The 16,328-nt window shown below is 44.3% G+C and overlaps 1 protein-coding gene across 7 annotated transcripts in view; it reads right to left on the reverse strand.

Moving 5' to 3' along the window:
* Positions 1-16,328, reverse strand: part of NSD1 (nuclear receptor binding SET domain protein 1) — a 116,702-nt gene that overhangs the window by 78,196 nt on the left and 22,178 nt on the right. The window lies entirely within an intron of this gene.

Genomic DNA, 16,328 nt, shown 5'->3' on the forward strand with positions numbered 1-16,328 from the left:
TCACATTTAATACACCTGCTTTCTCTTGGGGCAATTTAATTGTCAGCGATGGACACGAGTTGCCCGCCATTCCACCGGAAACTCACAGCCAAGAACACCACAAATTTTCCTCCGCAGCCTATAAATCAGCAATGGTGCTCTACTGTAATACTTGACAATGTGCACATTTGTGTACTTAGCGGATAATTGAATCATCCTCTCTGTGTCAATAGATTTATGGTACACAATAAGTCTGTTATTGATCCTGGAATGAGTTCAACTTTAAAGGGCAGTTTCATTTAATCACAGAACTTACTGTGTGGCTGCAGCTCTGCCTGTAGCTATTCCATTACTGCCACCTGCGTGGTAAGCCCCAAGGTTGCACTTAACACAGATAAGCTTCAGGCGTTAAACCAGGGAACTGCAGCCACTTCGTAATTCCAGCGGCTAATTATATTTGCCCTAAGAGTAATTGAGGCAAATCTAAAGAAACACTCACAACTTTCAAAATACAGAAAAAAAAAATAAAAAAAGTGGAATTACGGTAATTTTAGTTTCTGCAAAGTATTCCATGGCAGCCATAATATGGTTAGTAACCCATTCTCTCAGGATAGACACGGGACCGCCCATTTCCTGTATATAGGTTAAACAGCTCAACGCCTGCTGTTCTTTTTTGAGGTAGATTAAACCAATCGCGGGGGGCGGGTAGCAGCAGCGGCCGGTCAGCGCATGCGCGGGGCACTGGTCACCGCATTTTTTTGCAAAAATACCGTGACTAGTGTGCGGAGGGGATTCGCAGGGACAGAGATTTCTCGCAAGCTCGGTCCCTGCAATTCAGTCGGTAATATCACACTACAATCTGCATTACTAATGCGGATTGTAGTAAATAGAGCCCAATGTTTAAATATAAAACAATTTTTTATGAAAACTCTGGCCCCTTAGCTTCAAAACAAGATCAACATGAAAGTTCTACCACAATTAGAAGCAAATTTATGATTTGTTTTAGTTGACCTTGCAAGCAAAATTTTTTACTTTTTTTGTCATGTTTTCAGCCCTGTAGCATGAACACCGTGTATCACTGAGGGTTAAAAGTTTATATATGAAAGTTACTTTATGCCCTCTACCATCCTACCAAATTTTACAAAAATCTGAGATGGTCAGGTTGAAAAGTTATGGTGAATACACACGGTCAGATTTGTTGTCAGATATGAACGATTAACGATTTAAAAAATCGTTCATATCTGAAAGAAAATATGACATGTGGGCCTGCAATGATGAACGATGCGTGTTCCCGCATGTCAGATAACATCTGTTTACAGTCAAATTTTGAAGATTTCATTCATTTTAATACTGTCTAAAATCGTTCTATCCTTCAAATCGTTGGTAAAATCGTTCAATCATTCATCTGACAGTGTGTATGCACCATTACTTTTTTTGTGATGATTTGACATGGAATGACCCCCATGTATGTTCTTAGTGGAAAACTCATTCAAAGGCTTTCAGAATTATATTAGATCTAAGACAGTTGACAAAGTTGTTTCTGGTGAGGCACATTCAGATGGAAACTTCAAGGGTCTTTTTGACCAGAATAAAGAAGAGCGAAATTTGGAGTCCATAAATCTCCAAGATGGCAATTTTCATATTCCCATTGCCAAGCAAAAACAAGCTTCTCTCAGGTTTTGGGTCTTAAACAACCATTATTTGTTTTCATGCCTTCCGTTTCCCCTGGCAACATCACCGAGAACATTTCAAGAAGTTCTTTTAACACTTATTACAGTTTCGAAAGCAAGCGATAACAATATGGCAATCTCTCTACGGTATACGGATTTCAGGAAAGTAAACAGGAATTGTGCTCATTAGATCAAATCTGGTCATACTGCTTCTGCAAGACTATGTAGGATATTAAAATCTCAACCTCGATTTCAACAAGACTCAATGCTAGACAATATCACACCCTACTAATCAAACCACACAATAAACCAAAGACCATATAAGGTTTTGTAAATGATCTCAGTGTTCTTCATCTAGACCTGGTAAGTCTAAATTTAAATTTAATGGAGGTAGAGTGGGTGTTGCTGAAACAAAGTCAGACAGGCCTAAGTCAACTAAGGTATTTTTCTAAGCGAGGAAGAAAGTCTCCTCAGGAGCCTACTACAGAGTATATAAAAGTGGTGTTTCCTGTGAGACCACGTCTATAGAGAGCAACCACTTTTCTGCAAATATTAGAAGACTGCTCCCTACAAGAATAGTAGGCAGGGACTGAACATAGTCATTGCGCTGAATTGTGGTCAGGCCTTTTGTTATATTGATGAAAGGACTACCTTGATGTACCAGTATAGTATTGTTTAACAAACTGACGGCATGGTCTAGAACTTTTGGATTCCCTGTATTGCTGATGGGGGAAGCAGATACTTATTTATTCTGTGGAAGTCTATTTGACCTCCATCAGTCATTTTATGGATCATAGACTCTTGTAGCCAGATAAGAGTTCTTTCAAGAGGCAGCGTAGCCAACCTGGACAACTACAATGACGCTTGTCCAGAATCTGTCACTACTTTAGCACTATTTCCTTCAAAAAGGAAAATACCCATTTGCCTTTTCTGGTGCAATCTTTAAATTGCAGAACCTGCTCTACTCCTTGCTCTGATACATCCTTATAATACACAGATTGAAAGAGGTTTATCAATAACCCTCAACTAGCTCAGGGTAAAAGACATTGGTTCTTTTTGGAATTCATCGGATTCCTCACTTAAGAAATAATTAATCCTTTCTTCCAAGTCAAGCTCGAAATTCTAAAATCAAGGCATTCCTGGACCAAGAGCTTTTGGACTCCTGTAAAGCTAGAAACTTTTTATTTTTTCAGAGACAAAGGATTTTTTCATCCTATAAACTCCTGTGTCATGGACTCTAAAATATTGCAATCTCTAACCACAATCAATAACTTGTCACAATCAGCAAAATCACTTGAGCCTGCATGATGTGGGTGTGACACGAGTTACAAAAACATAAAAATATCTGGTCTGTCTAAAAAGTATTATCCTCCCATTATCCCAGACACTTTTTATTCATTCTCAGCTTCTGCCACCATTTAAGATTTGATTCAGGAACTACTCACTCCAAATAGAAGCCTTAAGTCATCCCATCACAACTATAATTAAGTTCCAGTTATTACCCAAATAATAATCTGTAGTACCGTTATGTATTATGGATTAGCCAATTCCACAGGCAAAATAGATCCAATAAGAATCACAACTGTTAGATGCCGCTAAGGCGTTCGATTCGGTTGAGTGGATATTTCTTTGGGAGACCATGGAACGTTTTGGTATTGGCCCGGGATATATTAAGTGGGTAAAACTGTTATATACGGACCCTGTGGCGAGAGTGTCAGTGAATGGATTTATTTCCACATCATTTTCACTCCATAGGGGAACAAGGCAGAGATGTCCCGTCACCCAGTCTCTTTGCTATGGCAATTGAGCCCTTAGCTTGCATGATTAGAGCTCATTCTGACATTCATGGGTATCAGCTAGGATCAAGGGTAGATAAAATTGCGCTGTATGCGGATGACATACTATTATTTATCACGCAATATGTTACCTCTATGCCTAAGGCTCTTGAGGTTATTGATTTATTTGGGAAATACTCCGGTTTATTGATTAACTGGGATAAATCATGTATCTTACCCTTCAGGGGGACTTGTCCCACTGTTCCTATTATTAATCTTCCTCTAAAATGGGTGAACTCATTTAAATATTTAGGAATATGGATCTCCAGTATCCCTCAACATTATCGGACACTGAATATGTTGCCGCAAATTGAATATCTTAAGTCCCGTGTCCCAATTTGGAGTAAACTGCCACTAACAGTAACGGGAAGAGTAAATCTTGTTATGGCTCTCCAACTCAAACTCCTGTATACTTTAGATCATTCTCCGGTCTTTATCCCACATAAATTTTTTAAACAGATAGATGGCCTCTTATCTTCACTGATCTGGGCCAACAAAAGGATCAGGATCAAATTGGTTACTTTAACTAGACCTCGTGATGTCGGAGGCTTGGCATTACCCCTTTTTAAATTGTATTATTTTGCTGCACAATTAACGCATATATGGGAATGGATTAATGATCAAACTGATAATACCTTGCATACCCAGGTCATGGCTCATTCTAAGACAGGCTTGTCATCATTACAACTAATATTGAGTGATAATATACATATAATTAGGATGCCCATAATTAGGCAGGCCATCACGATGTGGAGACTTGTCTCACGTCTCTTACAAGCGGAGGGCATTGATCCAGATACTCCTCTTGCTCATGCTAATTGCTTTAGGGAGCTCTCAGCCCTTCAGGTCGCAGAAGCCAGGGGTCAGTGGGGTGTAGTTTCTATTGGACAGATAGTTGAGACAGACACTCTAAAGACCTTCCATCAACTGCGGCTGGAGTTTGACATCCCCAACCACTTCTTCTATAGATATCTTCATCTTAGACATGCTGTTAATGCTCAGTTCTCTAAAGTTCCTCTGTCGTTACAGGAGTCTCCCATTAAAACCTTATTGCAGTCTGCTAGTTCTAGTCGCTTAATATCTACGATATACTCTTATCTATTGAACAAGCATCATAAGTCTGATTTATTACCATTGATACAGCAATGGAAAAATGATATTGGAGTAATAGAGAAAGATGAGTGGAGAGTGGCGCTTACCAGCTCTCGTATTGACACCACGTCTGTCAGATATCAGCAGCTACACTATTTCATAATACATAGAGTATATATGACACCCGCTCGTTTACTGAGAATAGGGGGTAGGACGGATTCAAAGTGTCCTAAATGTAATTCAGCCGAGGGGAACTTTTGGCATCTAATATGGTCATGTCCCTTGGTAGATTCCTTTTGGCAAGGGGTATCCCGTGTTATTGTCTCTACGGGTATACCTCAGGATATTCTTACCCCTAAGGCATGCATTCTAGCATTGATAGATGCAGACATAATCGACAAACATACCATACGTTACACTATTAATCTCCGTACGCTTGCCAAAGTCTGTATAGCAAGGGATTGGATGGCAGCCACTGGGCCAAATGTGGAAACCTGGTTATCTTTGGTTGGGGCGGTTGCTGCACATGAAAAGTATGTTTATACCGCTAGAGGCTCGGTGCGGAAGTACTATGATACTGGGAAAGATGGCTAGATTCTCCATATAGTCGTTCAAGCTTGTTGGCATCCAGGCTGTTTACTACCTAGTTTTAAGCCTCTATATTTAATTAACAATAATAATTATATTTGTATAATGTTGTGCAAAATGTCTTTACCATGTATATATGTACCCAAATACCTTATTTGTTGTTTGACACACATGCGATGAATGATATACCGTACACATGCTATATGGATAATAAGAAGTGAAACCACACACAAAGGTTTTTTTGCTTTATGAAAAAAAAATGTTTTATATATATATTTTTTTTTAATGTTTTATATTGTTGCATAATGTAAATTTATTGCATATTTTAAAACAAAAAATGATTGGATTAAAATAAATAAATAAATAAATAATAGAATCACAACTGAAGTTTAATATGAGAAATATACAATTATTAAAGTATATCTAGTGTTCCCACTAGGCTGTTTTAGCGGGGCGCTGCATCCTGCTAGATTTTATAGGGGCAGAATGCACCCTGCCCTTATTGCAGCTCACAGCTAAAACATTCTGCCATGTGCCTTCCCCACCTGCGGGCCGCAGTGTCCTGCAGGTGTGAAAAGACTATTCACCATGAAGGGAGAGCTTAGGGGAAGCTCAGCACTCCAAAAGTGTGACGAACTGGGGGCATGTCACGAGGACATGCTCCTCCCCAGTCAGCCACACCCTTTTTGGGATCACACGCTTAGAGACTCCCTGCCCTGCCCAGCGGGAACATATCCAAAAACAATTAATATAGCATACATACATAGTCTTAAGGCTCATACACACTAGATGATATGCTCCATGAGTTATATAGTCAGTGTTTGCCCTTGAACTGCCAGGCCAAACGACATCGTGCATACACAATAAACGAGATCGCTAACTATATCGTTCAGTGACGTCATCCTGCCACATCACCGGACAGTTCTTGATGATATCGTCAAATTGACCTGCATGTTCGTACGACAGCAGACATAGTCATCGTCCTGCAGGAGCACGCATCGTTGGTAGTTTGGACCATACACATTAGACGATTTATCGTCTAGTGTGTACAAGGCATTAGGCAAGGAGTTTAAAGAAAAACCAGCAGTTACATGAACCTGTTTTCTGGGAGAAGCAAGAAGATGGCTTGTAGGCACTGGCTATTTTCTGTGTCATTGCAAATTAGCTAAGATTCTGCTTGTAAACACAAACCTTCCTGAGGTCATGCTGTCACCCAGGGTACAGAGTTGTGACACTCTCCAGGCCAGCATCATTTTGGTGAGAAGGGCAAGCTCAGAATGTTTAAGACCCCATCATTTTACCATTGTATGTTGGATCATTTGCTGGCAGTCCAACGCACTGTACATAAATCTGCCAGTCTTCTCATCACATCAGATCTTCGAAGACAAATAATTATTCCAGCAGCTGGTCACACTCCTAAAAGTTGATTAGCAGGTCACCATGCTGGTAATTATAAAAAAAACTCTAAATATTACAGTTAATAAACATACAGGGTTCCATGTTGCCTAACGTTTTGTGATCCATAACTGAAGTGACCAAAAGCTGGGAATAATCGGCACAAAACACAACTATAATGGTCACAGGCTTTCTACAGGAGGAGCTAGGCCAGTGGTCGCCAACCTTAATTGAGGTGTGAGCTACTTTAGTAAAATGAAACCTCCTGAAGAGCTACTAAAATTGTAGAAAAATATCTGGCTAATGATCAAACAATTGAAGGTCATTTAAAGAAAGTAAAAAAAAATGTTTAATAGAAAACAACAATGCATTTAATTATTACAGTGATATTATTGTAGTTTGCAAATAAAATGTAAGCACAGGCATATTTCACTGTTAATTACCAGCTCCAAGGAGGTACATGCAGTAGAGGAGCAAAAGATACTGTATAGGCAGGGCTGCTGTGTGCTTTTCCGGCAGGCCTGAGCGGGAGACACTCACTCTGCCGATGCATAGACACCATGGGAGGAACCACAGCTGCGGCAATCACCTGACGTGCTTCCCTGTGGCTCCTCCCTTGGCGTCGACACCACGGGGGAGCACACGTCAGAGGTCACTTCTTAGTTTACACGGCAGTGCTGCAGCTAAGTGAGCTACCAAAATTAAGACCACGAGCTACCGGTAGCTCGCGAGCAACAGGTTGGAGACCAATGAACTAGGCTAAATACAGGAAGTGGGTGGTCTGATCTTTTGCCCTGTCTCTATCCTGTGGGAATTGATTACCAAGTATAGTATGGCTGCTATGGAGGACTGAATAAGGGGAAAAAGGAGACTTATGTCTTAAGTATTTTTCTTTGACTCCATAGGGAGCACAGGGATGACCATAGGTATAGCCTGGAGCCCACGCTCCTCTCCTCTATACCCCGCCTCCAGACAGAGGCCACCAGTTTAGTTTGCAAGCCCACGGCAGGAGCGAGGCAGAGGAGAAGGTGAATGGAAAATACATTCGGACCAGTCACCAAAAAAACAACCCCCAGCACAGGTGCGTTAGTGAGGGCGCCCTGTGCCCCCTATGGAGTTGAAGAAAAAGTCTTGGCAGGTAAGACATAAGTCTCCTTTTCTTCTTCCACCACTAGGGAGCACAGGGGTGACAATGGGACATCCCAAAGCTGTTCCCTATGGGTGGGGATGCTCCTGAGCTGAAGTGAGCACAGAAAGCCGGAAGGAGGCGTCCAAGGACGCAAAAGTATCAAATGCATAAAACCCGATGAAGGTATGAGCAGATGACCATGTGGCAGCCTTACAGAGCTGTTCAGCAGAAGTCCCACAGCGTACTGCCAAGAAGTCCCCACTGACCGAATGGAGACTTCTACCCTGGCAGGGGTAGGAAGGTTTGCCAAGGAGTAAACTTGGTGAATGGTGAAGCGAAGCCAGTGGGTCAAGGTCTGCTTAGCAGCCCGGCCAGCCTCTCTTATGGACATCATATAAGACAAAGAGTCCGACTTACGAATCTCTCTAGTCCTCTTGGCAAAGCCGGAGAGCCCTCACTACATCCAACAAAGCCTTTGGCTGAGAAGAATCCGTAGTCTGGAATGCAGGTACTACGATCTCTTGTTTTATTTGCTGCACACACATAAATCTACAGTATATTATTGTTAGTGCCGATAGCAACAGTTTTTCTGTTTTGTATACATATATGTCATTAATATTGCCATGCTGCTGGTACCATGTATGATATGGGTAAAACCGAGCACGGGCATATTTCTTTTCTGTTTTGTTTCAAAATTTTGCCTTGTGCCATCATGGCAGCTTTCAATTAAGGCTATAAAATGCCTAGTTGGGTGTGGCTAACAGCCAGCCCTGTATAGATGTGTCCCTCTGTATCTAGGTGAGTACATTTAACTGCAATGCAATGATGTGCTAGGCATATATGCTAGTGTTAGGGACCTGCAGAAAAATGGGGTCCCTTGATGCTGGGCTGCAGGCTTAAATGCTTTGATCAAATCATGACAAAATCCCCTTTGTTTTATTTGCTGCACACACATAAATCTGCAGTATATTATTGTTAGCGCTGATAGCAAAAGTTTTTCTGTTTTGTATACATATATGGCATTAATATTGCCATGCTGCCGGTACCATGTATGATATGGGTAAAACCGAGCGCGGGCATATTTCTTTTCTGTTTTACTACTATCTCTTGATTAATGTGGAAACAGGATACCACCTTGGGAAGGAAGCTCAGGTGAATCCGCAGTACAGCCCTATCTGAATGGAAAACAAGAAATGGGAGGCGACACGATAGGGCGCTCAAATAAGACACCCTCCGGGCTGATGCGATGGACAAAAGAACCACAGTTTTCCACGTGAGCCAACGCGAATCCACCATCTGTAACGGTTCAAATGGAGCAGACTAGAGAGCTTGGAGAACTAAAAGAAAGATCCCAGGGAGCCACAAATGGTGGCTGAACATGGAGAACCCCCTGGAAAAAAGTTCACACTTCCGGAAGCAGAGCTATCTGCCTGTGAAAGATGACAGACAAGGCTGAAACCTGGACCTTCAAGGACGAGAGCCTGAGGTCCAATTCAGAATTGTTCGCATAAAGGAAAGGATACAGGAAAGGAGGAAAGACCTGGGGTTAAAGACCCCTAGTGGAACACCAAGAAAAATAGGTATGCTAAACACGATAAATTTGCGCCGAAGAAAGCTTCCTAGGCTGCAGCATGGTCCGTACAACCCTCCGGGAGAATCCTTTTTCTCTTAGGATGGATGTCTCAAGAGCCACCCTGTCAAAGCGAGAAGGGCCAGATATGGATGGAAGCAGGGGCCCTGAGACAGAAGCTCCGGCCGTAGTGGAAGGCGCAGAGGAGCATCTATGGAAAGATCTGCATACAACATGCGCCGAGGCCAATTGAGGCCACCAGGATCAGAGAGTGCCCCCCTCCAGCTTGAACTTGCGGAGAACCCGAGGAATCATCGAAATCAGAGGGAAGACCTAAATGAGATGGAAGGCCCAAGAAACCACTAGTGCATCTACCAGGAGAGCTTCTGGATCCCTGGTGCGGGAGTAATATCTCGTCAGATGATGGTTGTAGCGAGACGCCATTATGTCGATGTCTGGAAGGCCCCACCAACGGACTAACAGCTGGAAGACGTCCGTGTGTAGCGCCCACTCGTCTGCATGGACGTCTTGATGACTTAGGAAGTCAGATTCCCTATTTTGGACACCCGGGATGAAGATGGCGGACAGTGCTGTAAGACGACGTTCCACCCAGCGAAGAATTCTGCTGACCTCTTGCATGGCTGCCTGACAGAGTGCCTCCCTGGTGATTTATGTAGGCCACCAAGGTTGCATTGTCTGACTAACTTTACCAGACGTCTCCGAAGGAGGTGCTGTGTCTGACACAGAGCTCTGTACACAGCCCGAAGTTCCAGGGATGTTGATGGAAAACGTCTCTTGACGTCTCCAACGACCCTGAAAAGGTTAGCTGACAAGTTACTGCCCCCCATCCCCGAAGGCTTGCATCGGTGGTGAGAAGGACCCAATTCTGGATCCAAAAGGGGCGTCCCTTGTCCAGATGTGAGCGCTGGAGCCACCATAGTGAGAAGCATACCTCCTGGAGAAGAATTATAGTCTGAGCCTTGTGGTTCGGGCGTGACTTGATCCAACGCTTCAGAATGATTCCCTGGAGAGGCAGAGAGTGAAACTGACCATACTCCACCAAGTCGAATGTTGAAACCAATGACCCCAGATCTTGTATGCACGAGAGTATGGATACCTGATGCTGACTGAGAAAGGTGCAAATTCTGGCTTGTAATGCCAAGATCTTGTCCGGAGGGAGGAATACTCCCTGAGCTCTGGAATTCAACAAGGCTCCCAGATGGATCCTCTCCGGGGATGGAGATGGTGTTAATTTCTTCCAATTGATTATCCACCTGTGTGCTTGAAGAAGGTGTACCGTCAGATGGATGTGATCCTTGAGAACTACTGGAGATTGAGCGAAGATCGTCCAGGTACGGCAAAATTCTGACGCCCTTGAGGGGTAGATGTTTTGCTATGATCTTCGTGAACTCACGAGGGGCCGCGGACAGACCAAAGGGTAATGCCTGAAACTGGTAATGTCTGGTTTGGATAGCAAACCTGAGAAAATGTTGGTAATTGACTCATATAGGGATATGCAAATAGGCATCCTGTATATCCAACAATGCCATAAAGTCCCCAGGTTCCAATGCTAGAATGATGGACCGAAAGGGACTCCATGAGGAATTTGGGAATCCGAAGAAATTTGTTGTGGTGTTTCAAATTGAGAATGGGTCAAAAGGAGCAGTCCAGCTTCTGAGCCAGAAATAGATTGGCGTAAAAGCCTAACCCTCTCTGGTATGGGGGAACAGGAATAATGACCCCTTAGGCCATGAGAGCACGAATAGTAGCCTCTAGAGCTTCTGCCTTTTCTGACTGTGTAGGAAGGTCGGTGGAAAAGAACCTGGGAGGTGGACGCTGTTGAAAGGTGAGAGGGTAGCCCTGAGGCACCAAATACCGTTGTGGTCTGCATCCACACTGCTGAAAGCAAAGAAGCTGGCCTCCCACTCAGAGGTCCATCCCATCATGCAGCAGGCTTCTCCGCTGGCTTGGCAGCTGGACATCTAGTGGACCAGGGTTGGTTACTTCTGGACTTGTAGCTTTTAGAAGCAGAACCCTGGCTTTTGAGAAAAGGCTGACCTATGGCCTTGCCTTGTGGACGAAAGGAACAAGTTGTGTCGAAGTCCTAGGTCTTGTTGTGGCGACAGTTGGTAAAAAAGCAGATTAGATGCTGCCAACTTAGCCACTATCTTGTCCACTTCTATACCAAACAGAACATCACCTGAATAGGGAAGGACTACCAGGACCATCTTGGATACCGTGTCCGCCTTCCAGGTGCGCAGTCAGAGTGCTCTACTTATGGCAACTGCAGAAGTAGAAATCTTAGAAGTTAAAATTCCTGAATCTATAGCTGCTTCGGAGAGATAAGAAGCTGCCTCTCTAACGTGTGCAACCATAGTAACTAAGTCACCTCTGTGTGCGCCAGAGGTAAGCCTTCTTCCAAAGTGTCTGCACAGCGGCCCACAGCTTTAGCCACCCAAGCCGATACCAGGGTTGGACGAGCTAGAGTCCCTGCATTAACATAAATGTTTAAGAAATTTCCAGTTTCCTGTCCGTAGGATCTTTAAGAGATGCAGTGTTAGGGATAGGTAGGAGGGATGATAAGCAGAGTAATGTGAGCATCCACCGGGGGAGAAGACTCTATCCGCAGTCCTATCCGCAGCAGGGAGAGGGTAAAAGGTAGCAATACGCTTGGAAACCTGAAAGTGTCTACTAGAGGAGAGTCCACGCCTCTGCTAGGAGGTCTTCTAGCTGAGCATAAGACGGAAATTCCGCCACTGCCTTATTCTGTCTTTTAAAAACAGGTGATTGGATCTAGGATGTTGCTCTGAGTCTTCCACTAGGTGAATAGATTTTATTGCTCTGATAAGAACCTCTACATCTACTGGGGACATAGCCTCCTCTGGGACACAAGACATATCCACATCTGAAGCAATGGAGGCACTAGCCTCGCCATCTGAGGATACCTCGAAATCCAAACTCACACCAGATAATGGAGTGGAACTTTTGCGTGGAGCAGGCCTACGCCTAGGAGCCCTATCACTATCAAGCATTTGCTGAAAGGACGTGGACACCTGAGCCAAACCCTGGACAGACTGGGCAAAAGTCTGCATTCAAGGTGGCTCTGCCATGGGAAGCTGTAGCACAGCAACAAGTGGAACTGGAACTGACATGCTTCGGTTCCTGAGGAGAAATGACACTAAGACACTTTTTACAAGTGCGCATTGCTGTAGCTCTGATACCAGGAAGACCATCTACAGCGACTCCATGTTTTCTGCGCAGAAAAACTTTTGGAGAAGCATTCCACGTGTAATATTTTGGCAGCTCACAGTACAGCAAGGTCCTTGCAAAGTCATCATTTTGACACAGTTGGAACAATTGGAAGAAAGAATTGAATGTTATTGCGTAATTTGGTATAGTCAGAGCTAAGAATGCTGGCAAAGCCTGCTAAAGCTCTCTTCGATAATAAACATTAAGATCATGACAAAACATGACAACACAAAATGCTTGTTCTGAGGCCCTACCCATATCCCGTGAGGCCCCACAATGAGCGTCCAGCAAAAATTGTGTTTTTTTAATTAATTAAAAATAATCAGTAATTAATTTCCATTTAAAATTTTTTTATTTGCCTCCACCGTGTTTTAATACGCTCGTATGTAAAATGTCACGATCTTCGCTTGTAAACTGTGGATTTGTATAGAAAAACAAAGTACAGAAGGACAAATTTTCACTTTTATATAGTAGAGAAGATAGAAAAGAAAATAGTTGATAAGCGAAATCCTTTTCTAATTCCGTACCTGACCTGTAGATGGCGAATGCTATGCAAAACTTGTGGTTTTTCATTAATTAAAAATTAACAGTAATTAATTTCGATTTTAAATTTTTTTAGTTGCCTCCGCCGTATTGTAATACGCCCGTATGTAAAATTTCACAATCGTGGCTTGTAAACTGTGGCAGATATATATATAGATAGAGATATAGAGAAAAAAATATATATATATATATTTATTAATTAAGCTGTACTCAACCCTGCAAGGGATGTTCGCTCAGTGACCAGCCACAGCGGTACAGAGATAAGGTAAAGTACACTTCCATACACACACTCAAGGTGCCCACACACATGGCGATTTTTTTTACACTATTTGGCCGATTTCGACGAATTGTGACAAATCGTGTAAAATATGCCCAAATCGTGAGTTTCTACTCACGATGCCGATGCGCATCCCCGCTCTTCGTACATCACATCACATCTTCAGATCTGCCGTGCTGTAAGATCTGAAGATGCTAATCTGGGACACAATGCACTGGATGCACGATAGATCTTAAGTCAGATTGGAGATCTTCTACTCCAAATCGTGACCACGACTGCCGGGGAGCTGCCTGGGGAGAGTTCAGGGGAATTTGTGCCTTAGGTCAGATCGTGAGCACATCGCTTTGTGTGTAGGCACCTTCAGATCTGTAGCAGAAAGGAGAAAGGAATGTAGCACAGCTGCTGGGAGCAGGCTAGCAGAGGAGACTGGAGCCCTACTTCTCTCTCAAACGCTGAGGCAGGCAATGAGCTAACATGCCCGCTCAACGTCTTGGAGGGGGAGAAGAGAAGGGAGGATCAGTATGGAGCTTACTGCCGCAGAAGGAGAGCGCACCCCAGGGTTAGGAGAGGGGCTAACAGGGAAGCGACCGCTCCCCTGCTCCCCTGTAACCGCCGGGATATGGCTGTCGCTGCTGTTAAGCAGCCCCCGTTCCATTAAGTATCCCTGGCAGTCTAGTGGGAAGCCCCCACTACCAGTAGCGATGGAAATCTCCTGCTGCAGCGCTCCTCTGTGAGCGCTGGCTGCAGCTTGCGGCTCCGGTGTGTCCAGGAGTCAGCGGCCAAAGTCACTGACCCAGGTCGCCAGTGCTGCACCCACTGGTGCTGGTGTGATGGAGCGGCAATGGGGGCGTCCTATAAGAAACCTTACAGTGTCCACTATGTAGAAAAAAAACAATAAAAAAACAAAAAACACACAAAATAAAAAGTAAATAAAATACAGGAGGACCACTAATACAGTCCACCCTGGAAAAAGGTGCTCAGCTCCTGCCTTGGCACCAAACTCAAAATTGGTGGCGGGGTATTGAGGAGAGGAGTCTGGGGGTGTGTGTAAATTTCATTAACCGTTTGGTGCCCAGACTCTCCTCTCCAGGCTCTACTTATTGTCATCCCTGTGCCCCCTAGTGGAGGAAGAAGAAAAAAACAAACAAACAAGAATGTGAAAATGTCCACACACAAAATGAGAATTATGATAAAACTTACCTTTGTTAACCCTCTTTCTTCGAAGTCCATAAGGTCCACAGGGAGACATTGGGGTGTAGGTGGGACCTGGAGGACCAGACACCTACAGCAAAGCTTTTCAATCCAAGGATGCTCTGGTCCTTCCCCCTATTCCCCGCCCAAAGCCTGAGGGAACTTCAGGTTTGTTAACAAGCCCAAGGCAGGAGCAGGATAGGAGAGAGGGAAAACTGGTACACTGAGGAATCACACTTTCACACAGAGAAGGAAACAAGTGACCAGGAGAAGAAAACACGGAAGCTAGTAGCATCAGGGCGGGTGCCCTGTGGACCCTATGGACTTGGAAGAAAGATAGTTACCATAACTCTCCTTTTCTTCTTCTGGGTCCATAGGGCTCCACAGGGAGACATTGGGGATGTCCCAAAGCAGTTGTTCAAGGGCGGGAACGCTCCTGAGCTGATAGGAGAATCCTACGCACGAAGTAAGCATCCGGAGAGGCAAATGTATCAAAGGCATAAAACCTAAGAAAAGTGTGGACAGAAGACCAGGTGGCCGTCTTGCATAACTGTTCAGCTGAAGCGGCACGCAGGGCTGCCCGCGAGAGCGAGTAGAATGAGCAAAGACTGTAGTCGGCACAGGAAGGCCAGTCTGCATGTAAGCCTGTGAGATAGTTATGCAAATCCATCCGGCCAGACTGTTAGCTGGCCATCCCTTCTAGTGGAATCGATATAGGACAAAGAGGGAGTCCGATTTCCGAATGGAATAAGTACGGTCCATGTAGATCTTTAGAGCACAGACCACATCCAAAGAGGCCTCACCTGCCAGGAGGTCTGGTGTATTAAAGGCCGGACCACAATTTCCTCATTCAGGTGGAAGCGAGAAACCACCTTGGGAAGGAAACCTGGACGTGTTCGAAGAACAGCTGTTAGGATCTGTGTTTGTTGTGGACCCGGGGTGGAAACAGGAGCAGACATCGGAACAGATTTAAACTGAAAGGTGGGTTGTTTACTGTAAGTACTAGTAGACATGTACAAAATAATACTGATTAACAACTGTGACCGAAGGAACAGTAAAGATGCTATGAATGAATGTCGAGATCATTGACAGAATTACAATAAAGTCTCGATTAACTGAAGTAACTGTGGAGCTGAAGGAAATGTCCAGTAAGTCAGTGGTAATAGCAGGGTAGGGAATCCGGGAATATTGTAATAATAGCTGAAAGGGAAATCAGGTAATGCTGAGACGATGGCTGAACAAGGTTATCCAGAAATGCTGTAATAGTTGCTGAAAGGGAAAGCAGGGAATGCTGAGATGATGGCTAAACAGGGTAATCCGGAAATGCTGTAATAGTTGCTGAAAACTCAGGTGCAGGCTGGAGTAGGTAATTGGGAACTACAGGTTCAGGAAGGAATGGGTAGGTTTGGGAAGTTCAAGTTCAGGGAGGAGTGGGTAGATAGAAGGAGCAGGACTTGATCCACAGCAGGAAGCAAGGCAGGGTAGCATGGTGCAGGTTTGCAGGGAGCCAGGGACCAACAAGGAGCTAGGGCAAGCACTGGAGCACAAGACTAAGGTCAGGAGCGCAGGCACTCTCTCATAGCAGACTCTGTGAAACATGTTGCACTGGCAACTACAAGGAGCTCTAAACCCCCTTAAGTACCCAGCAGCAGAGCGTGAGTGGCTGGAGAGATCACCCGATGCATCAGGATAGGGCCACTATGTCACATGACATGAGACAAGATGGCCGCTCCCATGTACCTGTGATGCTGAGACGGTGCTAGATTTACCCATGCCAGGATGGCCCAACGCTGGTAGACCCCCGCTCACA

This window comes from Taudactylus pleione, unplaced genomic scaffold (genome assembly GCF_031769625.1).
Source record: "Taudactylus pleione unplaced genomic scaffold, aTauple2 ptg001990l, whole genome shotgun sequence".
In the NCBI taxonomy this organism is placed as follows: Eukaryota; Metazoa; Chordata; class Amphibia; order Anura; family Myobatrachidae; genus Taudactylus; species Taudactylus pleione.